At 45.4% G+C, this 26470-nt stretch overlaps 1 pseudogene across 1 annotated transcript; it reads left to right on the top strand.

The window, feature by feature from the left end:
- The first annotated feature begins 23929 nt into the window (after positions 1–23929).
- LOC104590057 (UDP-glycosyltransferase 88F3 pseudogene) lies at positions 23930–26195 on the top strand (annotated as a pseudogene). The gene has a single exon (XR_016082926.1). The product of XR_016082926.1 is annotated as a UDP-glycosyltransferase 88F3 pseudogene (transcript).
- The last annotated feature ends 275 nt before the right edge of the window (positions 26196–26470 follow it).

Below are 26470 nucleotides of genomic sequence, written 5' to 3'. Positions count from 1 at the left end.
CTTTTATTATAGTGTTATCTTCTAAATTATCTTTAATTTTTATTTATCCTCTTCCCCACTATATATATCAAAAGAAAGTTTGAATTAAAAAATTTAAGAATTATTTAAATATTAATAAAATTATGTAATAACTTTTAAATATTTACTGAAAACATAAAAAATATCATAGATTTAATAATATTCATATTATTAATAATTTTATACTTTTATGAAAGTCATAACGAAATGGTATACTAACAATATAAATTATAGTTTTATGAATTATTCAATTTGAATATTATTCAAATAATAAAAATTTTAAATTAAAAAAATATTATTTAGAAATTTCAATAACTAAATATTATAAATAATAAAATATTAAAAATATTATATAGCAAAGTATTCAATCTGTCTATATACGTGCGTGCGTGTGCACGCAAACTATAATTACTAAATATTATAGTTTCGGTTTCGGTTTTTATTTTTAGTTCAGTTTTTAAAATTTCGGTTTATTCAGTTCGGTTTTTAATCGAATAAACTGAATGCTCATCCCTAGGCAAACCTATATAGGGTTTGTAAAGGTTTCCCTACATTTCCCTTCCTTTCCCTACTTTTTCCTTCAAACAAAACATGGCCTAAAAGAATAAGTGGAGGGGAATCTTGGGTTGAAATTTTGAGGGCAAAATATTTTAGGAGGTCTTAGGTTTGATGACAGTTAATGAAGGGTGATTTGGCCCGACCTAGTGAGAAGGGGACACGTGGACACGACCTAACCAAGGGATGACAGCTCAGCCTGGCAAGCCTAGTTTGCAATGTTTGAGCTCGGGTACACAGCCACCTCGACATTCAATCCAGTTCGGAGCTAAAGAACCGGAGTATCAGCTCGGGGTTAACAACCCGAATCGCCACATAACGACTCCAGAAGTTTCTCCAGCAGAATCTGAATCTCATGGGATCATGTCGTGTAATGGCAGACCTTATCCTCTCCCCGCCTGAATCAGGCAAAAACAATAGACTTCATTGATTGATACGTTACTCCCCGAGTAAAGCGAAAACGAATATCATTCACTCAGGCCAAAGATCCCAAAACCGTTTCACGAAACCCACGGTATCTCAGCTATATAAGAGCAACAACCCCTCCAGGGCCTAGGTACGCATGATTACTCTAATCTCTAGCTCTCAAGTTTCCAAATTCTCAAAGCCTTCAGCTCACAGATACTAACTTAAGCATCGAAACGACCTCGCTGGGTTAGCCACCCTGGGTTCTCTGATCCATTGTCTTGCAAATTGATCCAGCTCGCTACTCGATTGGAAGCCAGATCATCCTCCAGCTGAGAGTAGTCAGATCACACAACATCAATTGGCGCCATCTGTGGGAAAATGACCGAAAAGTCATCCACATTCTTTACATTACCAACTTATTTCTACGACAATGGCATCTTCTAGTCATGCCGGGAAAAGCAGCGAGATGAACATCTCCGGGGGACAACCCCAACTTCCTACGGTGTGCATCGGCCAGTTCACCATCCTGCTTACTGCGTTTGGAGTCCCAACGCTAACCACACCACCAAACACCACACAGGTAAGCATTCCATTTCCCCCAGTGGTAAGCGCAACTTTTTCTGAGCCTTCTGTGGTTCCCCCCGGAGTGGGGAAGTCCTAGTTCAATGAGCTGGTTTAGTGTGTCCGGGCTATCCAGATCCAGATGCAACAGGTCCATCAATTTCAACAGTACTAGTAGTATTTCTTCTACCAGCAGTACTAGCATCAATTCCCTCTACTGCCGTAGAACTAGCAGCCGGTTCCACCTTGGCACCCCAGGGCCATCAGAATCAGAATCGGCCTCGGATCAACCAGTATATCAGCCGATCTCCCTACCAGGGCGAAGAGACCTCCCAAGTCCTGATTCCTCTTAGGAGTCAGGTCTCACCCCGTGGGAGAAGAGACAGGTAGCTTACTCCACCTGCCTCACAAGGAAACCTCATAAATAGGTCCGGGGATAATCAGCCTAACAGGACCAATCCTCGGCATTCACAGCAAGAAAATGACAGTTCGCTAGCAGGTAATCAGTTCGGGGTTCTAGGTGCGAACTCGAGACAGGGCCTCTCCGTCCATGATAGCCAGCCCCAGAATCCCATAAGGAACCAGGAGTTACCTCGTGATAGAGTGGTACCGGACCACATCAAAATTAGCAGCACAAATGCCGAGCCAGTAAAGAGGCAACAGTGGAGACGTCGCAAGGCACGCTGTACCTCGGCTCATAATAGCCAGCTAGCAAAGCCGAGCCAGCAAGAAGGGCAAGCCAAAGGTAAGAAAGAAACGAGCTTGGCGGCTACAAAGGCCACTCCTCCCCTACTTTCCAGGTCGTCTCCCTTGTCTCCCTTGCTCTTGGCGGCCCCGATGCCTAAAGACTTCAAGATGCCTCCCTTAGACAAGTACGATGGGTCTTTCGATCCTAATGACCATGTGGACTCTTTCCAGTCCCAAATGCACCTAGCTGGGGCTGATACCTCTTGCATGTGTGTAGCTTTCTCCACTACCTTTAAAGGGGTAGTTCGGACCTGCTATCGGAACCTCACGCCGGGATTGATCAAAAGTTGGTCGCAATTTGCGAATTTATTTACCTCGCACTTCATCACTAGCAAGAAGTGTCCGAAGTCACAGGAAATCCTTCTCAGCATAGTTCAAAGAGAAGGAGAGTTGATCAGAAGCTACATTAAGCGCTTTAACAACACTTGCCTACAGATACCAGACCTAGACCTAGCAGTAAGACTCACGGCAGCGAAGAAAGGAATAACCCACAGGGAGTTTAACTAGCATGTGTGAAGGGATGAGAGATCCATCCCATAGACGCCCGAAGAATGCGGAATAAGGGGCGAATTTCAAAAATTTTTCTCTCCCTTCAACTGGGAATCACATTCCCTATTTAGAAAATCATATTTTCAAGGATCATTCTTGAACCTTAAACTGAACCAGATCTGAACCAAAAGGAGTAGGAGAGAGTTATAATACGGAGAAGTAATATCTCCCAACGAAGGTGTTCACGCCCAAGGAAGGATCCAAAGACTGCTCCCACTGAAGATGGTGCAGTGCAGGATGGAGCAGAATCAGCAGTGTTCTTCCCAAGAACTCTGTCCTTCGCAAGAATCAGTAGAATGGTACGTGAGAACAGCTTCCTTTCAATCCTTTCTCAAAGAACTAATGTCAAGATCCAATCTTGACTTCTCCCACATCTGGAGATTGAACTAGCAAACAGGGTGACAAGAACAGGGAGGCGGCAAGAGAGTATTCGCAGGGTGCAGAATTCTCTCTTCTTGATTTCAGCACTAAAGAAAATCTGATGATGATCATTCTTAGGCTGCCGCCCCCTTCTTTTGTTAACCTAAAAGATCAGCTCCTAATCCAATTAGGAGCAGCTTATCCAAATCATATTTGGATGAGACTTCTCTTTAGGTGATAGGGATAAACCCTTATCTTATCTACAAATTAGATTAGCTTTCTCCTAATCTCATTAGGAGGTTTCTAAATCTGAATCACATTCAGATCTGGACTCCCTGAGTGGATAGGGTGAAGACCCTATCCTATCTGCTAATCCATCTCAGAATTCGCCCCTTTAATTAACTAAATGAATAGCCCAGTTCGAAATGGGCTTTAGGTCCATTAAGCTTATGTGCTCACTTAACCTTCCTAACTGCTGCCCAGTTGGGCTTCCTTGTATGGCGTGGGACCCAAGCATTGATCTACACATCAGCCACATGGGTTCGTCCCAGCCTTTGTTACAAGGCCTGGCTGAATACACTGTTAAAGACAGTGCACCCCCTGAAACCCATCGAATGGGCTCTATGGGCCTAACACTTACCCTAAGTGGTCCTTGGGCCAAGCCACCTTGTAACACCCAGGGACTGTGGGCAGATGCAAGATTAGCCCATTAGGTATTATCCTCAATAGTCTTACACTCAACCTCTCAGCCCATAATGATCACACACTGCCTGACAAGAGAGGACCTCTCCCTCGGCTGCAAGGAATAGTGTTGCACTCTCCACTTATATGGATCCCGGGAATTAAAACCTTTTTGCAAACATTTGAGAAACCATAATATATATATACTTTTATATCTCATATAAAATATACTTTGCAAAACAAATCTCAACGGTTGAAATTGGTTGCCGGCAGTCTTGGTTTCCATTAGTGAGAGTGCATCCCCGATCATTACCTTTGTCCGACAAAGGGGCTGATCATGTCACTATGATCACCCACTCAGATGAATTCTCGGACAGTCCCAACATACCCAGGTTTTGATCCCTGCTAAGGATCTCACTGATTGGTATATCAAAGGCAGCCCAATCCGATACCTAGTGCAGTATCATAATCGAGTCTAGGGGTCGGGTATAACTTTCCAGTTTTGCCCATCAATCTCCAAGGTCTAGGGCAATACTGAAAATCTGGTCCAGTTCAAAGATTCAACTAATCCTACACTGTATGTGCCTAGGGTCTCACCCTGGTAGCTGAGATAGGCCACCCCAACCGACTTGGTGGCACCACAGTGTCAGCCTTGTCTGGATAGATTTCCCCAGACCGACCCACTAGCTGTGAACATTCTAAACTAACACGAGTCTCATTAAGTGTCCAGTTTAAGGGTATTACACAGAAACATACCAAGGGAACATGAATCGAATATGCACTTTTATTCATAAACTCATAAAGTACATCATTCTGATTGAAGCTAAGGGCATACAAAACTGTCTAACAATGTGGTGGCCAACAAACCAAAGGACATTACCGAATTCCTTAAGCTAGCTGATCAGTTCATTGGTACCGAAGAGGAAATCAATCAGAAGGCCGACAACCCAACAGAAAAAGGGAAAAGAGACAATGAAGAAACAGGTAATGGCGGACAAAAAAGAAGAAAGAGCAAGTCCTCGAGCAGGGGAAGAAACAAATCCAGAAGTCGATCTCCCTCACGAACTCGCAAATCAGGTCGGCTCTCCAGGACTCCACCTGTTGAAAGAACGAACTACATGCCATTGAACACTAAGCGAGGAGAAATCCTAATGGCCATTAAGGACTCCTCCTTTGTCAAATGACCTCCCAAGTTAAAGGGAGATCCTGCAACAAGGAATGGGAATGTCTACTGTCATTTCCAAAAAGACCACAGGCATAGTACAGAAATTGCAGGAACCTTAGTGACGAGATCGAGGAGCTCATCCGCCACAGATACTTAAGAAATTTCATACAGCGAGAAGAGAGAGGCCAAGCAGATTGGCAAGCAGATCGACAGGGGGACCAGAGAAGGAGTGCCCCCGAGACCAGTAGGTAGAATGAGCAACCGCCGCGACAGTTGCCTGAGGAAAGACCGATCCACGGGGTTATCAACATGATTATTGGCAGATCCATTATTGCAGGGTGTACATCAGTAGCCGGAAAAACCTCAGTCCGCGGGCTAATAAATGAAGAGGAAAACCTACCAAAGCGACCTCGACTTGAAGAACCAATATACTTCATAGAGGATGATGCATGCAGGATACGGTATCCTCGTGATGATGCCCTTGTGGTCAAACTGAGGATCAATGACTTCGAATTCAAGTGCATCCTGGTGGACTCAGGTAGCTCGACGGATATACTGTTCAAGGAAACTTTCGACAAGCATTAGCTACAGCAAAGCGATCTAAATCCGACAGACGCTCCTCTGGTAGGCTTCAATGGTGAGGAGGTCAAACCTCTCAGACGAGTCACAGTATCCGTAGAGGCTAACACGTGGCCAAATATCGCGAGGTTTGAGCACACGTTTCTGGTGGTCACGACTCCCTCTCCCTATAACGCCATAGTAGATCGACCCATTACGCACGTCCTACGTGCAATAGTATCCACCTAATATCTAGCGATGAAGTTCCCAATGGACTATGGAGTAGGAGTTGTGCAAGGTGACCAGCTCGAATCTCGCAAATGCTACGTAGTTGCTCTCTAGGGGAAAGCAAAGCTAACGGATGATGTCGAGCTCGAGCGACCAGCGGAATATGCCGATGAGTGAGCTGCCCCAACTGAGGAGACGGTCCACATCCCGGTCTTAGCCGATGACCCGGCGAAGACTCTCCAGATCGGTGCCTTGATCAAGGAGCCACTCCGCTCCCAGCTAGTAAGTTTCTTACTCAAAAACATAGATATTTTTTCTTGGTCCGTGGAAAAAATGCCTGGAATAGACTCCAAAATTCTAACTCATAAATTGAATATCGACCACTTAGTCATGCCAGTAAGATAGAAGAAGTGCAACCTCGCCCCGGAACACTGGAGGGTAGTCAATGAAGAGGTCGGGAAACTCCTGGTGGTAGACTTCATCAAGGAAGTCCATTACTCGAGCTGGGTAGCTAATCCAGTTCTGGTAAGAAAGGCCAACGAAAAGTGGTGCATGTACGTCGATTACACCGACCTGAATAGCGCCTGCTTGAAAGACTGCTTCCCGCTGACTAAGATCGATCGCCTAGTGGGCATGAGTTGTTGAGCTTCCTGGATGCCTATTCTAGTTACAACCAAATTAGGATGGACCCTGCCGATGAAGAGAAAACTGCCTTTATAGCTGAGCTCGGGTTGTATTGCTACAAGGTCATGCCCTTCAGACTAAAAAATGCTGGGGCAACCTTTCAACGCCTTGTAAATAAAATTTTCGAGCCATTAATCGACAATAAAATCGAATGTTATGTTGATGACATGATCGTGAAGACCCAATTTTCAAACTTCTTGTCGAATGATTTACAAAGTGTTTTTCAAATCTTGCGAAAATACAATATGAAATTAAATCCAAACAAGTGTGTCTTCGGAGTCACCTCGGGTAAATTCCTAAGCTATATAGTCAATCGACGTGGCATCGAAGCCAATCCAGAAAAAATAAAGGCCATCCTAGATATAAGACCGCCCCGCAAAATAAAAGAGGTTCAGAGGCTGACTAGCCAGATAGCCGCCCTGAGTCGCTTTATGTCCAAGTCGGAAGATCGCTGCCTACCATTTTTTAAAGCCATAAAAAAGAGTAAGAACTTTGAATGGACTATAGAATGTCAGCTCGCCTTCGATGAGCTGAAAAGATACCTAGGTACCGCCCTAATTCTAACTCGACCCGAGGAAGGGGATGTATTAAAGTTATACCTCTCCGTGACTGACGAGGTGGTCAGCTCGGTACTAACCAAAGAAGTAGATCGGGTCCAACGACCCATCCACTACGTTAGTAAAGTTTTGTAGGACGCAGAAACCAGGTACCCAGGGATCGAGAAATTAGCGTACACGCTAATCATAGCAGCTCGCAAGCTTCATCCGTACTTCCAAGCCCACACTATCATCATCCTCACTAGACCTATTCATGGGCCGGGCTGGGCCGGGCTCGGGCCGGGCTTTTACTTGTCACTAATGAAAATATACTAGGCCCGAGCTCGAGTCCGGCCTGACCAATGGGCCTATAACTTGGGCTCGAGCCCGGCCCTGGTAAAAAGCCTGAAACCTGAGCCCGAGCCCGAAGCTTGACCTAATTGAAAAAAAAAAACAATTTTCCCTATTCAAATTAGAATTAAAAATTCAGATAGTATTTTTTTCTATTTAAATGAACAATGGGCCTACAAGATGGTATTTTTCCCTTTCTTTTATATTTTAAAACACAATTTTACATTCTTAAATCAAAAAAATTATTCAAATGGACATAATCACATAACTTATTTTAAGTTTAATATTAGGTCGGGTCGGGCCGGGATTTTTGGCCCGAATTTAAGCCCGCGAGCCTATAAGCATACTTAAGCCCGCGGGCCTATAAGCATATTCAAGCCCGTCCGGGGGTCGGGTCGGGCCAGGCCAGCCCGTCGGGCCTCCCGGCCCATGAACAGGTCTAACCCTCACCAATAAGCCTCTGAGACAGATTCTACTCAAACCCGAGGTATCTGGCAGACTAACGAAGTGGTCTATCCAATCAAGCGAGTACGATATCCGGTATGAACCTTGGACGACAATCAAAGCCCAAGCCTTGGCCAATTTTGTGGCAGAATGCACATTCAGTACCACAAATCCCGAGCTGACCGAGCTTGAACACACGACGAAATCTTTGACCAGTGCAGCGCCGGTCCCAGTCAGAGCAGGCCCGACCTAGGATGAGGAGCCTTGGATTCTCCACGTTGACGGCTCGTCTAACCAGCAGGGAAGCGGTGTAGGACTGATTCTATACGGCACAAGCGAGGTGAAGCTGAAATACGCACTCCGGTTTGGGTTCGCGGCATCAAGCAACGAAGCAGAGTACGAAGCATTGGTTGTCGGGTTAACCCTAGCAAGGGAAATGAAGGAAAAGCACCTCATCATATGCAGTGACTTACAACTCATGGTCAATCAAGTCATTGGTGAATATGAAGCCCGTGACCCCACTATGGCTGCTTACTTGGCCAAAGTTAGAGAGATCTTGTGTGGTTTTGTTTCCTACTTCATCATACATATTCCGAGGTCCGAGAACGTTGAGGCCGACACCTTGTCTCTATTAGGCAGGAAAGGTCGCTCCCATAGCACAAGCGAAACTGAGCTGGATTGACCCACTCGTAAGTTACCTGCTTCATGGGACCCTATAACACAATTTTTATCCCTAAATATTCAGTCTTTTATACTTAATTAGTACTCAATTGGACTCATTATTCTTGTATTTTGATTTAGGGCATGAAAGAAGGCGTCAGGAGAAAAACAAGGCTAATCAGGTAATTTTGCACAATTTCGGCGCCATGTAGTAATCTGGGCATAACTCTTCCATCCAGGCTCCGATTGAGATGATTCAAGATGCATTAGAAATATAAGGAAGAACTCTACAACTTTCATGTTTTGAGTTTTGATAGATTCAAGCTGCATCGAAGTTAAAATCTGGCCCAAAGTATGAGCAAATTCGTAGAGAAGCCCAATTCGCAGAAGAAGCCCAATATGAATACAAGAATAAGGAAACTGCAAAGAGTCCTATCAGATTTAATTTTTTGATGTAATTCTAGAAAGATAAAGGAGATTGAGATTACCAGATAAGAGATAGGATAGGATTAGATCTAAAAGGAATTAGGACTTTCTATTTTGGAGAAAGAACTCCAAAAAGGAGTTGGAAACAACCCCTCCTCCTAAAGCTATATAAAGGGGGGGGGGGGGGGGGGGGACTAGCACCAAGGCATCAAATCAATCTGGGGAGCAATCAAAAGTCCTCCAAGAGAGCTTCAGCTTTCAAGGAAGCAGTCAGCAACTTAGGAGGAGAAGAAGGCGGCGGCAAGGAGAAAACAAGCTCATCGATCTCAACTTCAAGGGCGACATCATGAGTTCTTTCTTATACCTTGTCTGTTTAATCTTTTTTATCATGAACTAGTTTATTTATAGTTGGGGCTGTGGAAAGCCTAACCACGACCATGGATTGATTTTTATAAAATTCAATCAAGCTGTTTTTATTTTCATATTGTCTATGAGTTGTTATGCGTAATGCAATTAAGAGCTTGGCCACCTCTTAGTTGATCTGGTTTATGTGAATGAATCAGAAGGGGAATTCATATAATAGACTAAATAACTCATAGTGTGAATTGAATGGTATATAGGAATATATATACATGATTCATCTGATGATACAGGTTTTTCATAGAACATAATGCACTTTCTATCTCGAGAGCTCTAATCGAGGAATCGAAGGGTTACTTGATAGAAGTAGTTTGATATATCCTGGAAGGGAATATTAAATAAATTAGGAAAAACTTCAGCTTATGAAAATAGTAAATTATCTTGGTTAATTTAATAAATTGATGTTCATTGGAAAGGTTAGGTGGACCAATAGTCTTGGCACTTTCAGTTAAATCGTTGCAAGTTTAGTCATTGATTGCCTTTGTTTTTATCTCTTTTCTTTTTCTATCTTTAATTTTTAGTAGTTCCTATTGTTAGATCCAAAACTCGGTTGTCCAAATAATTGAGGGAAGCTATAGTTCTAATACTTATTTTGTTAAATCCTCATGGGAACGATATCTTTATTCTACTTGATAACTAGTGCACTTGATAGGGTTATATAATTATAGCTATCAGACCCTACCTGCAGAACGCAATGCGGCCCAAAGGGTAGAGCTCCAGTTGGCTAAGTACGTCCTTATAGATGGACAACTGTACAAAATGTCCTTTATGGTCCCCTACCTGCGTTGTTTGCGACCCTCAGAGGCCGAGTACGTACACCGTGATACCCATGAAGGCTTGTGTGGTGGACACTTAGGAGGCAGGGCACTCGCACAGAAGGCGTTGTGGCAAGGCTATTACTGGCCCACGATGAAGGCAGATGCACTCAAGCTCGTCAAGAAGTGCGACAGGTGTCAGAGGCATGCCAACATCCACCATCGACCTGCTGCCGATCAGAAATACCTCACTAGCCCATGGCCCTTCGCGTAGTGGGGAATCAACATTCTTGGCCCATTCCTGCCAGCGACAGAACAGAGGAGGTTTCTGGTCGTAGTAGTAGACTACTTTACGAAGTGGGTGGAAGCTGAACCTTTGGCAACAATTACAACCCGCAATATACATAATTTCTTTTGGAAGAACATAGTATGTCACTTCGGGCTACCTCGGGTACTCATCTCTGATAACAGAAAGCAGTTCGAGGATATCAAGTTTCAAAATTGGTGTGCCGAAATGGGAATTCAACAAAATTTCACCTCGATGGCACACCCCTAGGCGAATGGGCAAGTAGAAGTCACTAACAGAGCAATACTTCGCGGACTGAAAGTTCGTCTAGCTCGAGCCAAGGGGTTGTGGGTAGACAAACTGCCCAGTGTCCTCTGGGCCTACCGAACTACCATTAAGACTGCCACAGGTGAAACCCCTTTCAACCTCACTTAGGGTACAGAAGCTGTGATCCTAGTAGAAATCGAGGTGCCCACACTACATTTGGAAGCTTATGACGAGGAGATGAATGGTGTTGAGCTCCGTACTAACGTAGACCTAGTAGAAGAGGTACGAGACCAGACTTACATCCGGACTGCAACTTACCAATAGAGAGTAGCTCGGTACTATAACTCCTGGGTCAAAAAATGACACTTCCATGTTGGTGACCTAGTTCTTCGGAAGATTATGGTACCTGAGCCCGGCGTTGGTAAGCTCGGACCAAATTGGGAAGGTCCGTACCGAGTAAGACGGGTGTTTGGGGAAGGCACGTACGAGCTCGAGACTTTGGAAGGGGAGCAGGTACATCGAGCGTGGAATATCGACAACCTAAAAAGGTACTACTCGTGACCACAAAACTGGTCAAAAGGGATCACCAAACTGGAGAGAGGACTGCAAGTTGCTCCCAAAAGCCTAAGGGCCATGGTGCCGAGCTGACATAAGACCTTGGCACTATGATAAGACCTAGTCGCCTCTTCAGCATAGGAAACCAATCCTCATGCCTGAGGCATAGACAGTTTGGGTACAAACCCTACAACGTCTAGCCCACCTCGGCGTATAACAACAGGTTAATCCCATTTGAAGTCAGGCCCGATGGCTTAGCACTAAAGGATAATCGATACCTAAATGAGTAGTCCGATTGTAGACAGGTTGGGTATATACCCTACAGTGTCCACCCACCTCGGCGTACAACGATGCGAAGTTATCCCTACTCGGAGTCCAGCTTGTTAGCTCGACAGTTCGGGTCAACCACCTGCTAAGTTTGAAACCCTTGCGGTAGCTCGCCGTCCCCACCTTGACCATCTCTCTTTGGTACTCCGCCGAAGACTTGTACTCCTCAGCAACCTTAACCTTGGCCTCCTCCATTGCCTAAAGAAGGATCTCAGTTTGCTCCTTCACATGAGCCTCGAGGTTCTCCACCTCCCTCTTCAGTGCTGCCTCTCGCTCCTCTCGCTCCTTCTTCTTCGACATCAGCAATGTGAGCAGCTCCTTAGCCCGTGCGTTTTTCTTCAGCTGGTTATTTTCATTGCAGGCTAAGCTCAGCTCTGCGTGAGCTTTACGGGAAGACTCCTCGGCTGCAAAGGCCCACTTCAAGTTTACCTCAGACTGATAGGCCAAGTCATGGATGGTGGAATTCACCTGTCAAGAGAAGAAAGCGAGCGTCAGCATATAAAACGCCAAGTACTGTTATGAGCACCCACACCACGCGGCAGCAGTTGAGGCAGCAACACGCGCACGGTAGGCACCGCGTAGCGGCGGCACCATGAGCCACGCACGGCACCGCGCGCGCGCACCGCGCAGCAGCGGCACCGCGCGCACACGCCTCGCAGCAGCGGTACCATGAGCCGCGCACGGCACCGCGCACACGCACCGCGCGCAGGCACCGCGCAGCAGCGGCACCTTGAGCCGCGCACGGCACCGCGCGCACGCACCGCGCGGCAGCGGCACCACGCACAACACCGCGCGCACCACGCGACGGCAGCACCACGAGCGCACGCACGCAGCAGCAGCAGAGCGGGGCCCACACGACAGCTCATAGGGTGGGCCCACCCTTATCCAAAAAACGTCAAGAGAACGCATGTTTCCCTCATCCCTTATCCCATTCGTCCTTATCTTATCCCCTTTTCTTAGAAGGATTTTTAGTACCATTATGCCATTCCAGGTCGGGCTATTTCCAGGTCAGGATGTCTTCTGCGGATGTAGAGAAGACAGCCTTTAGGACGCATCATGGCCACTTCGAGTTCCTAGTTATGCCATTCGGCCTCTGCAACGCCCCTTCCACATTTCAGGCTCTGATGAATGAAGTCTTCCACTCTCAACTCCGAAAGTATGTACTAGTCTTCTTCGACAACATCTTGGTCTATAGCAAGTCGTGGGTGGAACATATACAACACCTAAGGATCGTGCTCGAGCTCCTTAAGCAACACCGACTCTTCCTTAAAAGATCCAAGTGCTCCTTTGGGGAACACCAAGTTCTTTACCTTGGACATGTAATCAGTGGACAAGGTGTATCGGTAGACAGCTCCAAAGTGCAGGCCATTAAGGACTGGCCCCGGCCACAGTCCGCCAAGGCCCTCTGCGGGTTCCTAGGGCTAACAGGGTATTACCGAAAGTTCGTCCAGAATTACGGCCTGCTAGCAGCCCCGTTTACCAACCTGCTCAGGAAAAACGCATTCCACTGGGATAGCACAGCCGAGGCAGCCTTCGTAGGCCTAAGGGAAGCCCTCTCCTCCACACCAGTCCTCCAGCTACCGAACTTCGACCTTGAGTTCACAGTCGAGTGTGACGCTTCTGGCACGGGCATAGGAGCCATCCTTCAACAGCAAGGGCACCCGATAGCCTTTTTCAGTCGCAAGCTAGCTGACCGCCATCTCAAACTACCCGCCTATGAACGCGAGCTCATTGGCCTAGCCAAGGCAGTACAACACTGGAGGCCGTACTTGTGAGGCAGACCCTTCGTCGTCAAGACAGACCACTATAGCCTCAAGTACTTGCTGGAACAACGGCTGACCACCTCTCCACAGCAACATTGGGTCAGGAAACTTTTGGGGTTTGACTTCCGAGTGGACTACAAGGCAGGATCCCTGAACGGCGCAGCAGATGCCCTGTCCCGACGAGAGGAAGACAGTATGGTCCTCCATGCAATCTCCCAACCAAGAGCCACCCTGCTAGAAGACATCCGGAACGCACTGCCGCAGTCTTCCGAATGGAACGACCTAGTCCAACAAATACGGTCAGGGTCTGCTAACCCAAACTGGGCCTTCCACGATGGGCTGATATTTTACAAAAAGAGGATATACCTACCAGCCGATTGCCCCCTCATCCCCTCCATCATCGCCAGCATACACCAATCGACTCACGAGGGCATTCAGAAAACGTTGCATCGCATTCACACTGACTTCCACTGGCAAGCCATGAGGGCCTCGGTACGGGACTTTATCCAGAACTGTGCGGTGTGCCAACAACAAAAATGGGAGAATCTGCACCCCGCAGGCCTGCTCCAACCCCTCTCCCTCCCAACACAGATATGGGCCGATATTGCCATGGATTTCATCGAAGGGCTGCCCAAGGTCAGAGGGAAGTCAGTACTGTTCGTGGTAGTAGACCGGTTCTCCAAATATGCTGACTTCCTCCCGTTATCCCATCCCTATACCGCAGTCTCGGTCGCCCATACGTTCTTCACCCACATTTTCCGCTTACATGGACTCCCTGAGTCCATCGTCAGTGATCGGGACCCAATCTTCACAAGCACATTCTGGAAGGAGCTCTTTAGATTACAAGGCACGGCCCTCTCCTTCTCCTCAGCCTACCATCCACAGTCAGACGGCCAAACAGAGGTGGTGAACCGGACAATTGAGATGTACCTACGCTGCTTTGTGGGAGACCAGCCGCGGCGCTGGGTGGAGTACCTCCCATGGGCTGAATACTGCTACAATACATCTTATCACTCCTCCCTTGGAATGACCCCCTTCAGATTGGTGTATGGTCGAGACCCTCCGCGCCTTTTGTCCTACGAACCGGGCTCAACGCGGCTGGAAGAAGTGGACCGCAGCTTGCAAGCTCGCGACGCCCTCCTGGCCGAGGTCTCCTTGCACTTACAGCAAGAACAGACGCGTATGAAAAATGCCTATGATCAGCAGCACCGCGAAGTCACCTTCGAACCAGGGCAGTACGTTTGGCTGAAACTCCGACCATACAGGCAGCTGTCCCTCAGGCGCCGGGGGCCCCCTAAGCTGGCCCCCAAATTCTACGGGCCTTTCAAGGTTTTAAGGAAGATAGGAAAGGTAGCTTATCAACTCGAGCTTCCGGAGCACAGCAGAATCCACGACGTCTTCCGGCCCAAGATGTTATGGGCCCGAGCGTAGGATCGTGTCACGGGTCGTTCCGCCGTCAGAGCCTCGGACCTTTCCTTGCCCTTGGCCTTGCGTACAGGCCCTATTTTGACTGTCGTGGGGGGTGATTTGTCCAAGAGATCACCGAACTCTCCTTACTTCCTTTCTTGACTGCAAAATTCGATACTTCATTCAGTAATAGCGTCTCCTTAAATAGGAGATTACAAGAGGAGGTTTCCTTGTTGGATTCGGCTAGACTAGTCCTAACGGACTCAAACTCCTACTCCTAATTAAACTACTTGCTTTTAATGGTACTAAAAATCCTTCTAAGAAAAGGGGATAAGATAAGGACGAATGGGATAAGGGATGAGGGAAACATGCGTTCTCTTGACGTTTTTTGGATAAGGGTGGGCCCACCCTATGAGCTGTCGTGTGGGCCCCGCTCTGCTGCTGCTGCGTGCGCGCGCTCGTGGTGCTGCCGTCGCGTGGTGCGCGCGGTGTTGTGCGTGGTGCCGCTGCCGTGCGGTGCCGTGCGCGGCTCAAGGTGCCGCTGCTGCGCGGTGTGTGCGTGCGGTGCTGCGCGGTGCGTGCGTGCGGTGCCGTGCGCGGTGCCGTGCGTGGCTCATGGTGCCGCCGCTGCGCGGTGCCTACCGTGCGCGTGTTGCTGCCTCAACTGCTGCCGCGTGGTGTGGGTGCTCATAACAAGTACAAGACAGATTAAAGAAGACAAGTCTGAAAACTTACCACCATGCAGTGAGTAGCCACTCGGGCTCCGAGCTAAGCAACCGGCAGCTTGGCCCAGCTAGAAACCTCCTTAGCAAATACCGTGCCCTTGCTCTTGAGGAGGCCAAATTTTAGAGTCAAAATGCTCCGAGTTGCGTCATCACTGCCTGAAGAAGCAGTAGCTACCGGGGAGGGCTCCGAAGACGTAGCCTACTCGGGCAAGTGGGGCGGGGAGAGCTTGCCCGAGTCCTCCTCGACCAGGTCTATTACTGGAGGCTGATCGGGAGTTGATGGCTGTTCGGGCTCTGGAACGGCGGCTGGTGGGTACTCAACGCAAGCGGCTGGTGCGGACTCAATGCGATCCCTTTTTGAGGCTCTCTTCTTTTTCCCCTTCTTCATACTCTCGAAGAGTTCGTTGGTGGGGATGTCCATGATAGCTGCAACAAAAAACAAGCTGTCAGATACCATACCGAAGTAAAGCAGAGAGAAAATACAACAAACAACGACCTACCAGGACTTAGACCGGCCTGCACAAGCTTTTCCTCGGTCACGAAGTCTTTGAACTTCAGGCCGAGCTCCGCCCAAGACCGGAGCACCTCCCTTGTCTTTAGGTCCAACCTAACACCAGGGTCCTGGATGGCATCCCTCCAATGAGTCGGGAAAGGCAACCCCTTAGTGTTGCGAACCACGAAATAGCGCCTCTTCTAGGTCGGGGCCTTGTTCGGGAGCTCGTGCAAAAGCTTGAAGCTAGGATGAGGGGACAAATAGTAAATTTTCCTGTGCTCGGGCAGAACACAAGATAGATTCTTCTTTATAGAAAGGATGGAAGAAACAATATCGAGGTCAAGAGGAAGATTGTAGTCGTGGAAAAGAGAAATGGTCCCTACGACGTTGCGAATGGAATTTGGATGCAACTGGTCTATGGTGATGTTGAACAACTTTATTACCTCGACTATAAGAGGGTGAAGTGGAAGATGAAGACCAGCCGCGAGCTGTTCATCGAAGATCACGATCTCGTCATGACTGTGTTCCCAAGGGAAGTTACCAAAAGGGATACTGTAGACAAGGTCGTTGGGAAGTATATATTGGGCTACTAGGGTTAGGAGCCTGTCCGCCGTCATTGTCGACGATCCGAAGTTTGGCAACTGACCTCGATGTGAGGTGGAAGTCAGGCTACCAGAGGCCTCTCGCTCCCACCGAAGTGAGTCGACCTCGGGAGGACCGTGGACCACATCCGGACTCGAAGTGACTTCCTTGGTAAGACGAGGATCTACGGCCTGAGCCGAGGTACTCCAATGGATTCACCGCTCCCGTCTAAGAGGCTATTGAAATTGAAACTAGACATGATCGAAAGACACGAAATCGAAAAAGAGAGAGCAAAGGGGGACTCACCAAAAGAAAGACCGAAGAAAGGAAGGCGACCTCGGAAAGACATCGAACTGAAGGACTTGAGCGCGACCTCAAATTGCGGATTAGCAGACTTGTGGCGTAGAAAATGAGCTCCTTGGCCCCTATTTATAGCTAGTATATCCGGGGATCAATGATCTAGATCAACATGATCCAATGGTTCCTAGGAAAACCGGTTGCACAACCCCCGAGGTTGAAATCGATTTAGTGTGTGTTTTGACATCCGTGAAGTTTATAAAACGGTGTGACGTCCGCGCATAAATTAGATGCGACCTGGGTTATTCCTGGTTGAGTCGGGCAGCCGAACAGGTCCAACCAATGATTCGCTCGTCAAGCCGCCTAGACCTCGTGCCAAATCCACCTAGACTTGTCATGAACTCCCCGCACCGGGTTGAGACCCCTAGATCGGGGAGTGGGGGGCAATTGATAAAGGGTGATTTGGCCCGACCTAGCGAGAAGGGGACACGTTGACATGACCTAACCAAGGGATGACAGCTCAGCCTGGCAAGCCTAGTTCGCAACGTTTGAGCTCGGGTACTTAGCCACCTCGGCCCAAAACTCATCTCGACGTCGGGGCACCTCGGCATTCAATCCAGTTTGGAGCTAAAGAACCGGAGTATCAGATTGGGGCTAACAATCTGAATCACCATGTAACGACTCCAGAAGTTTCTCTAGTAGAGTCTGAATCTCACGGTATCACGCCGCGTAACGGCAGGCCTTATCTTCTCCCCGCCCGGATCATGCAGAAACGATAGATTTCATTGATTGATAAGTTACTCCTCCACTAAAGCAGAAACGGATCTCATCCACTCAGGCCGAAGATCCTGGAACCGTTTTGCGAAACCCACGGCATCTCAGCTATATAAGAGCAAGAACCCCTCCAGGGCCCAAGTACTCGTGATAACTCTACTCTCTAGCTCTTAAGCTCCCAAATTCTCCAAGCCTTCAGCTCGTAGATACTAACTTAAGCATCGGAGTGACCTCGCCGGGTTAGCCACCCCTGGGTTCTCTGATCCATCGTCTTGTAGATTGATCCAGCTCGCTGCTCGATTGGAAGCCAGATCACCCTCCAGCTGGGAGTAGTTAGATTGCGTAACATCAATAATGTTTGGGGATATTTATGTACTTCAAAAGAATCAAAACGTTCTAATTGGGTGTTCAAGGTAAATTGGGGTTTCGATGGTGAACTGAATAAAAGTCAAGTGTTGACAATGTGGTTTCTATAGGTATTGGTCTCTTGAATCATTTGGTGGGGTTTTATTGGTCCATAAATGGTATGATCAAGGGCATTTAAGAAATAAATATATTAGCCAATGAGATAGCCCGAATTAAAATTTTAGTGAGATGAAGGGTTAAATGGGGGATATCTATGATAAAATTTTGTGGTAAGGTGTTATTAAGTATTTAGGATTCTTTAAAAGCCCATTAAGGTTCTGACTAATGTATATATAAGGGTAACTAATTGACTAAGTGTACCCTTACTGTTTGAAAATTGATTGACGCTACCCCCTTGTGGTTTAACTAATTGACTAAGTGTATCCGTACTATTTGAAAATTGATTGGCACTACCCCTATTATTTCTAACAATTGACTAACTCTACCATTTCCATTAATATCCGTCAAAACCCACATACACGTGAGACCATGTGACGTTTAAACTTCTTTTAAAACCCAATATTACCCCTCCCTCGTCCCCTTCCTCAGACTGACAACCCTTTCCTCCTCAGACCTTTGGTCTCTTCTCTCTTACCTCTCTCTATTTTTCTCTCTTACCTAGGGTCGGAAGAGCAAATCTGGATTTCCTCTAGAAAATCAAGAAATCTTTGTAAATCCCTCTCATCATCATCTCCATTTCCGTGTCCGTCTTTGGCTCAACTCCATCACATCTGAAAGTTCCCGATTGCCATTACATTCCTGATCTGGAAATTCTCTGAGTTGTGGCATTCATTTCTTTTTCTAATGTATACAAAATGCAAGACCAAAAAGTTGTAATCATTTAAAATGGGACGAAGAAGTTGGTGAAACCTAATATCAAGATGTTAAAAACTTAAAATTAATAGAAAGAACTATTGAGAAAATAAGCATTGGCCAGGGTGTGATGGAAGCACCATCTTGGCAATCACCTATCCATCGCTAGCACCAAGGACACCACTAGCGGACTCCTCCACAGTTGGCCTCTCTCTCCCTTTTTCCCTTGTTTCATAAAGTTGCAACAACGACGTGAAACTGCGGCAAATCATCGGAGGTGCGCATTCATTCACCTAGGTACTTGTAGAAAATTATTTCATCATTCTCGGGTAGGTTAAGAAAATTATTTTCTAAATCTATGAATCATATTCCATGACTTACCAAGAGGGGCAGAGGGTTTTGGGCTCATGTCTAGGTTCTGTTATAATAATGGAAGAATAGATTTTGAAATGATTGATGATTTTGTGCGTTTTGACATCTATTTATATTTGAAATGGCAGTTGAGACCATTTTATAATAATTCAGTTGAGTTTGAGGAACAAATTAAGTTTGTTATAATAATTCAGTTGAGTTTAAGGGTAAAATGGTTCAGACCATTTTCGATGTGGTTTCCTAGTGGGATGAAGACGAAGAAATTTAGTTGAGTTTAAGGGTAAAATGGTCATTTTATATTTTTCCATCCATGTTTAATGACCCTGATAATGTTTAGTCAATTGTCAGAAAACAGTAGCGGTAGCGTTAATCAATTTTTAAACAGTAAGGATACATTGTATTTTTGTGTATTTATATGATGTATTTAATCAATTTCAATCAGCTAAACCTTAAGGATAGTTTAAGAAATTTACCCTATATATAATGTATTTATATGATGAAAATAGTTGAAATGATACTTGTATTTTTGTGTCTTTCTATATTTAAATTGATATATATATATAATATATATGGGTTGGACTATGACATGGAAAAGATATGATATCTGAAAAACAACTAACTAATAAATTGAAATCATAAAGGTGGTAACGAATAAGGTATTATTTAACAAAATTCATAGGTGGGTTTTGATGGGTCAAAATTCTTTCCATTTCCGCATCATAGATTTTTCCAATGTATATATATGACGAAAATAATTGAAATGATACTTATATTTTTGTGTCTTAAATTGTTATATTTTTTTAAAAATTATATCAAATCAGATCAATAATTGTCAAAAAAAAAAATCAAATCAGATCAAAATAATGTTTATAAGATCCAGTCGAATCTTTATATCGGATTCGAATAAAACCTGATTGGCAAGTCAATTTTTAAAGGACAAAAGTAACCCTAACTGAATTGGGTCTCGATGGACACTTTTACAAGAGATTGCAACACTGTTTGATAAGCACGGCTTTCACTAGACTGCATAGTATTGCTAACTGAGATCAATGGTGGAGTTCGGGATCTCAGAGGATGGTCTAGCTACAGTACGTGTGATCGGAGGAGAGATCAAGGTCGTGGTAGCCGAGGTTGGGGTTCGAGACCGCGAAGCCTTCCTGCGCAAATGCCTGATTATGCACTTTGCTGGTGACTGCCCTTCAAGTGAAGAGAGGTAGATCGTTGGACGTCCCTCAGGTGGCGGAACCTGCAGACCCCGGCTGTGCGAAGGCTCGAATGGTGCAAGTGGCTCATCATTTTTGCCTCAGAGGAAGAAGCATGCGGAGCTCTTCAATCCCAAAATCTCTGCTTCAACGGGATGCGATTCTCCTTGACGCGTTGGACCCAGTTAGGTTGCTTGGAAAGACAGCCGCGGCTTCGGCAGGTGGTGGGTCAGAGTGTTCAGAGGTCCACATTTCCACTTTCAATTTGGTGAGCGACGTTTTTCAAGGAAATCAGCGATGCAATCGGGGGTTTCATCTCTGTAGATCCGAACAACCTAGCTTGGAAAAATCTCGAAGCCCTCCGTATTCTGGTGTGGAGCATGGCGGTTCGTGATATACCAAAATGCTTAGAAATTGTAGTGTCTGGCATCAGGTATATTTTGCGGATTGCAGTGAGCTTCGAGCTGCAACGAAGGGGTTTTGAATCAGCGGCCACCTGCTATGGCACCGCAAGCAGGTTCGGAAGAAATGATCTTTGGTAAGATGCTGGGGTCTATTTTTGGGAACATCGAAGGCGATTCGTTTAGGCGAGGAGACGGTGGTCACAGCTTCACAGTGGAAGCAGAGAGGCAGGGGAAAGGGACTTACAAGACTTCCGCCCGCGCTTTGATCAGAATCATGGGTTGGGCTCTCCTCAGCCCATTTTGAAGCCCACTTTGGCTGGGACCTCTCAACTTCTGGTCCCTTTGGAGACTATTTGGCAAAAACTCGAGACCTTAAAAGGCCCATAGAGGGGTGTTGCAGGGAACCGTGAATCCCATGTCCCTCCACCTAGTTCAGAGTGTTTTTCCGTTTTGCAGATCGCTATGACATCACGGCCCGATGCGGTGAGGGTAGAGGTGTAAATCGGGCTGTGCCGTTCGTGGCCCGACACGATGATATGGGCTGTGCTGCTTGGGGTTTTAGGTGCCGGCCCAGCATGGCCTGTGACACAGCCCATATATATTATACATATTTATATAATATTATATAATAATATATAGTATATAATATATTAATAAAATATATAATTTTTTTTAATTTTATTATACTAATTTATTTAATTATTGTATATATAAGCAATTGTATACATAAAATTCATATAAAATTAAAATTTTAAGTTTTTCTATCAATTTTTTTAAATAAATAGCTTTGGCCCGATGAATGGCTCAATTTGGCCCAAGGCTTGGTCCACGGGCCAGCCCAACCCATGACACAGGCCCATACGGGCTTGGGCCATGGGCCATGCCGGGTTGACCCCCAAAATTTTCATCGGGGAGGACGGCATGGCTCGTAATGGCTCGCTGGCCGCTTGCGGGTTGTGTCGTGCCAGCCCGGCATGATCCACTTTACACCTCTAAGTGAGGGAATGAATCCTTGCCTGAATTGCAAAAGGAGGAAGACACTGTTGCGTAGTTGGTAGATGTAGATTAGGGAGATACTTGATAAGTTTGCTGAAACTTCTGGTCAAAGTTCAAACTTTTCGAAATCAACTCTTAGAATCTTTAATAACATCCCGTCTAGATTGTTGAAGATTCTTTTAAGAATGCTTAAAATCCCTATTGAGAGAAAAGACCACCTATTTAGGTGCTTCGATCATCAATGGAAGAGTGTCAAAGGAAGTATTCAACAATCTTTGAGATAAAGTTAATAGGAAATTGACTGGATGGAAGAGTAAGACTTTCTCTTTGGCTGGTAGAGCCACTCTTCTTAACTCTACTATTAGCTCTATGCATCATTTTATCATGAGCTCATTCAAAATTCCAAATAACGTGTTTGAGGATATTGATAAGAGACAAATGAACTTTGGTCCAAAGGCAATGATAAAAAGCCCATTCATCTAATGAGTTGGGGGAAATTTGCCTCCCCAAGAATTGGGGTGGTTTGGGCCTTAAAAATCTTCACTGGGTTAATGAGGCTTGCCTAGCAAAGCTAGGTTGGAAAATTCTAAAAGACAAACATAATTTATGGGTCTGAGTGGTTTCCCACAAATATATTCTAAATAAATCTTTTTGGAATGCTAAGCCTAAAAATGGAATTTCTTGGACTTGGAGGTGAGTTCTGAATTCTGGAGACTTACTCAAAAGGGGTTTGGGTTGGATTGTTGGCAATGGAAGGAATATTAAATTTTAGAAAGATATCTAGTTGGAATCGGGTCCAATTGAAGGCCTATTGAATATAGTGCCTTCGGGGGTTGAAATTAAGCATGAGAAATTGCTAGTAAATGATATTATTAATGATGAGAGACACATTTGGGAGGATAATAAGATTTGTAACTTAGTTCCCCTCAATATTTGGAATGGCATTAGAACCATCTTTATCCCCTCTGACTTAAATGAGGATATGTTGATTTGGAGGTTGAATTCCAAAGGGCACTTTACTGTTAAATCGGCATACAAAGAAGCTATTATCATGCACAGGGGTCAGAGTGATTTTAACCTTCAGGTCAACAAGATTTGGGGCTTAAAATTCCTCCTAAAATCAAAACATTTTTATATCTGTTGTTTAATTCTAGGCTGCCTTCTAAAACCTTCTTAAGGTCTTTAGGTCTTTCCATTGATGTTGGTTGCAATTTCTGTGATGGAATTGAACACTGATCATATTTTTAAAAATTGTTCTATTGCTAAAAAATCTGGAATATCTTAGACCCAAATATTAAGGGGCCTAGTGAAAACGACTCTTCACTTTGGGAGTGGTGGGATGGCTTGTTTTTCAATCAGAGTGATTCTACGATCCCTGTGAAATCCTGGTTTATCTTGTGGAACATTTGGAAGAATAGAAACGAAAATACCTTCCAAAACCATTGTAACCACCCTTCGGTCATCATTGATAGAGCTTTGTCTCTATATTTTAATTACAATGTTGAAAATTGTTCTAAATCCAATACTATGCAGAATAAAGATTGGAAGCCAATCAAATGGAAAGCTCAAAAAGGGAGTTTTACCAAAATAAATTTTGACGCGTCCAGGAATGATAAAGGTGATTACGCAATTGGTTGCGTTGCAAGAAATCATTGGGGGATTATTCTTGAGACCAAGTCTTATTTTATCAAGAATTCCTCAATTAATGTAGCGGAGGCTTGGGCTGCGTGGGAGGCCCACAATATTGCTTTTAACTATAGGGGTCTCCCCATCTTCATTGAGGGAGACTCTCTTCTTGTGATTGAATCGGTCAATCGATTATTTGATTGGTTTCGATTCCGTTTCAGTTACAGATTTTTTTCAAAAACCAATAATATCAGTTCCGTTACAAAAAAAGGCACACGGTTAACCGAACCGTGAACAAACACCCCTACTTGTTAGAGATTTTAGATTAATTACTCTCTTGTTTTGTTTTGTTGTATGTGGTAGGCACGTTAGGTAAATACAATGACTGAGCACGTAATAGACACATGTCTCAACTAATGTGCCTTTCATCCAAATTTTTGTTCGGTTAGTCATTATTTTATTATTTTTGGCAAAGTATTTAAAAATAAAAATAATGAAAAAGAAAAACCTAAACGTATTGAGAGTTAGACTCATTTACGTTTTTCTTTTATATTGTTTTTTCTTTTTAATTATTTTAACAAAAATAATAAAATAATAAATAATTTTTATATAACGAAACAAAAATGTTTGGATGAAAAGCATTGTGCTTACCTAACGGGCCTTCTACAGCCGGACCCGTGAATTTCCATGTTCCAATAATGACGTATCCACCAGCTTGTGTTGTCTCCAATGTATGCTCTACAGACTCCAGGCTTTCCTGTGCTTGGACGGCGAGGTCTCACCCATATCTCCTTTCAACACTTAACCGTTCCGACTCATGTGACAATGTAACTAACAACTAGCCCTCTGTTTAGACTGGTTAGTAAATAGTGAATAATAATAGAGAGCACAGGACAGTGGAGTTTAGATAGTAGCCAGGAAATCCAGAATCTGCAGCTCTACCTCTCCACTCCAGTCTCCCTCCTGCTATACTTCTACTAGGCAAGAAAATGAAGGAAACTATAGTTCTATATCCAGCTCCTGAGATAGGCCATCTTATGTCCATGGTGGAGCTAGGCAAACAAATCCTCCGCCACCACAATCACATCTCCCTCGCAGTTCTCCTCGCAACCGGACCTTACGACAACCCCGCCACCACTTCGTACATCAACCATGTCTCTCAAACCAACCCTTCCATCTCTTTCCACCAATTCCCCCCACTCTCCACACCTCTAGACACATCTCCCACTCGGAGCCAAGAAGCTATCTTCTTCGAATTCCTCCGCCTTAGTGACCCAAACGTCCTCCAGGCGCTGAAATACATTTCCCTAACTTCCACTATCCGATCTTTCGTCATTGACCTTTTCTGCACCTCTGCCTTTCATATCGGCTCTGATCTCAATATTCCCACTTACTACTTCTTCACTTCTGGTGCTGCCATCCTTGCATATTTCCTCTATCTCCCCACAATTCACACTCAGACAACCCCAAGCTTGAAAAACCTCACTACTACTTACCTCCATTTTCCAGGCCTACCGCCTATCCTTGGCTCTCAAATGGTGGAAATCGTTCTGGAACGCACCGACCCGGCCTATGATGACTTTATGTACTTCACTGCCCATCTCCCTAAATCAAAAGGAATAATTGTTAACACCTTTGAGTCTCTAGAGACAATAGCAATCAAAGTTATATCTGATGGGGTCTGCCTACCTGATGCTCCAATCCCGCCTGTTCACTATGTTGGGCCATTAATCGCTGATGCCAATGAAAGAAGAGGTGACGTGCCGTGGATTAATTGCTTGTCATGGCTTGATGCTCAGCCTAGTCGAAGCGTAGTGTTCTTGTGTTTCGGCAGTCGTGGTACCTTCTCTGTGGCACAGTTGAAAGAGATAGCTCATGGGTTGGAGAAGAGTGGGCAGAGATTCTTATGGGTGGTGAAGCCTCCTCCACCTATTCAAAGGGACAAGGGATTGAGATTCGCAGTACAAAGCGATCTCGATTTGGAGGCTCTACTTCCTGAAGGGTTCTTGAATCGGACCAAAGACAGGGGCCTGGTGGTCAAGTCATGGGCTCCCCAGCAAGAGATCTTGAGTCGAGAATCGGTTGGTGGGTTCGTGACTCACTGTGGCTGGAATTCGGTGTTGGAAGCCGTATGTGCAGGGGTGCCAATGGTGGCTTGGCCGCTCTATGCGGAGCAGTTTATGAACAGGACTGTACTGGTAGAGCAGATGAAGTTGGTGATGCCTTTGGATCAAGCTGAGGATGGTTTTGTGAGTGCAGCCGAGGTTGAAAAACGAGTGAGGGCGTTGATGGAGTCGGAAGATGGGAGAGTGCTTAGAGAACGTAGTCAGGAGATGAAAGAGGCTGCAAAGGCTGCGTGGGCTGAGGGAGGTTCGTCTGTTGCGGCGTTTAATAAACTCGTCGAGTCATGGAAGTGACGGAGAGGACGACTCTTTCATCAGATCCGTGCACTATAGGAGACCACCTTGTTCTGTTTTCATATTTTCTGATATTAACTCATTGCGTTAGAAGTTAGAACTAGGATAAGGATAAATAGGATGTTATGGTGAGAAAAAGAGGCGATGCAACTAAGGAAGATTGGAGAAAACACTATTAATTAATGGAGCTTACTCGTGGGGTTGGAGACTGTGTGAAAAGCAAAAAAAAGAGTTCACATCCTCTGCATCGAGGTTGCAGAAAAAAATCTGCAACCTCGAATAACAATCCACCACGTCACGTGTTGTAACGGAGGGGTGGAAAGGTCATAGTTAACGGCCTTTTTGGCCTAAAATAAATAATTTATTATTTTGTAAAAATTTGAACACTCGCCTAGTAGAGTGTTTTTGTTTTATCTTCTTCTTCCCTACCGGTTTCTCCCTCTCTCCCTCCCCCATTTTTGTTTTTTCTTCTTCTTCCCTCTTTCCTCCGAAACGGCAAACTAAACACTCAGACCGGGCCACGGCTTGCTCAAAGGAAGCCGTTGCAACCACCGGTCAAGGTTCTATGAGCTCCCAAACTGTGGGGTCGGTGACAAAGAGTCAAAGACCCCCTATACTTGAATTTGAAACAAAGATCTCCTAAATTTAGTCGT

Source organism: Nelumbo nucifera, chromosome 2 (assembly GCF_055504915.1).
Source record: "Nelumbo nucifera cultivar China Antique chromosome 2, China Antique-T2T, whole genome shotgun sequence".
Taxonomy (NCBI): domain Eukaryota; kingdom Viridiplantae; phylum Streptophyta; class Magnoliopsida; order Proteales; family Nelumbonaceae; genus Nelumbo; species Nelumbo nucifera.
The sequence above is the reverse complement of the archived record's forward strand: the minus strand, read 5'-3'. Positions and strand labels throughout refer to the sequence as shown.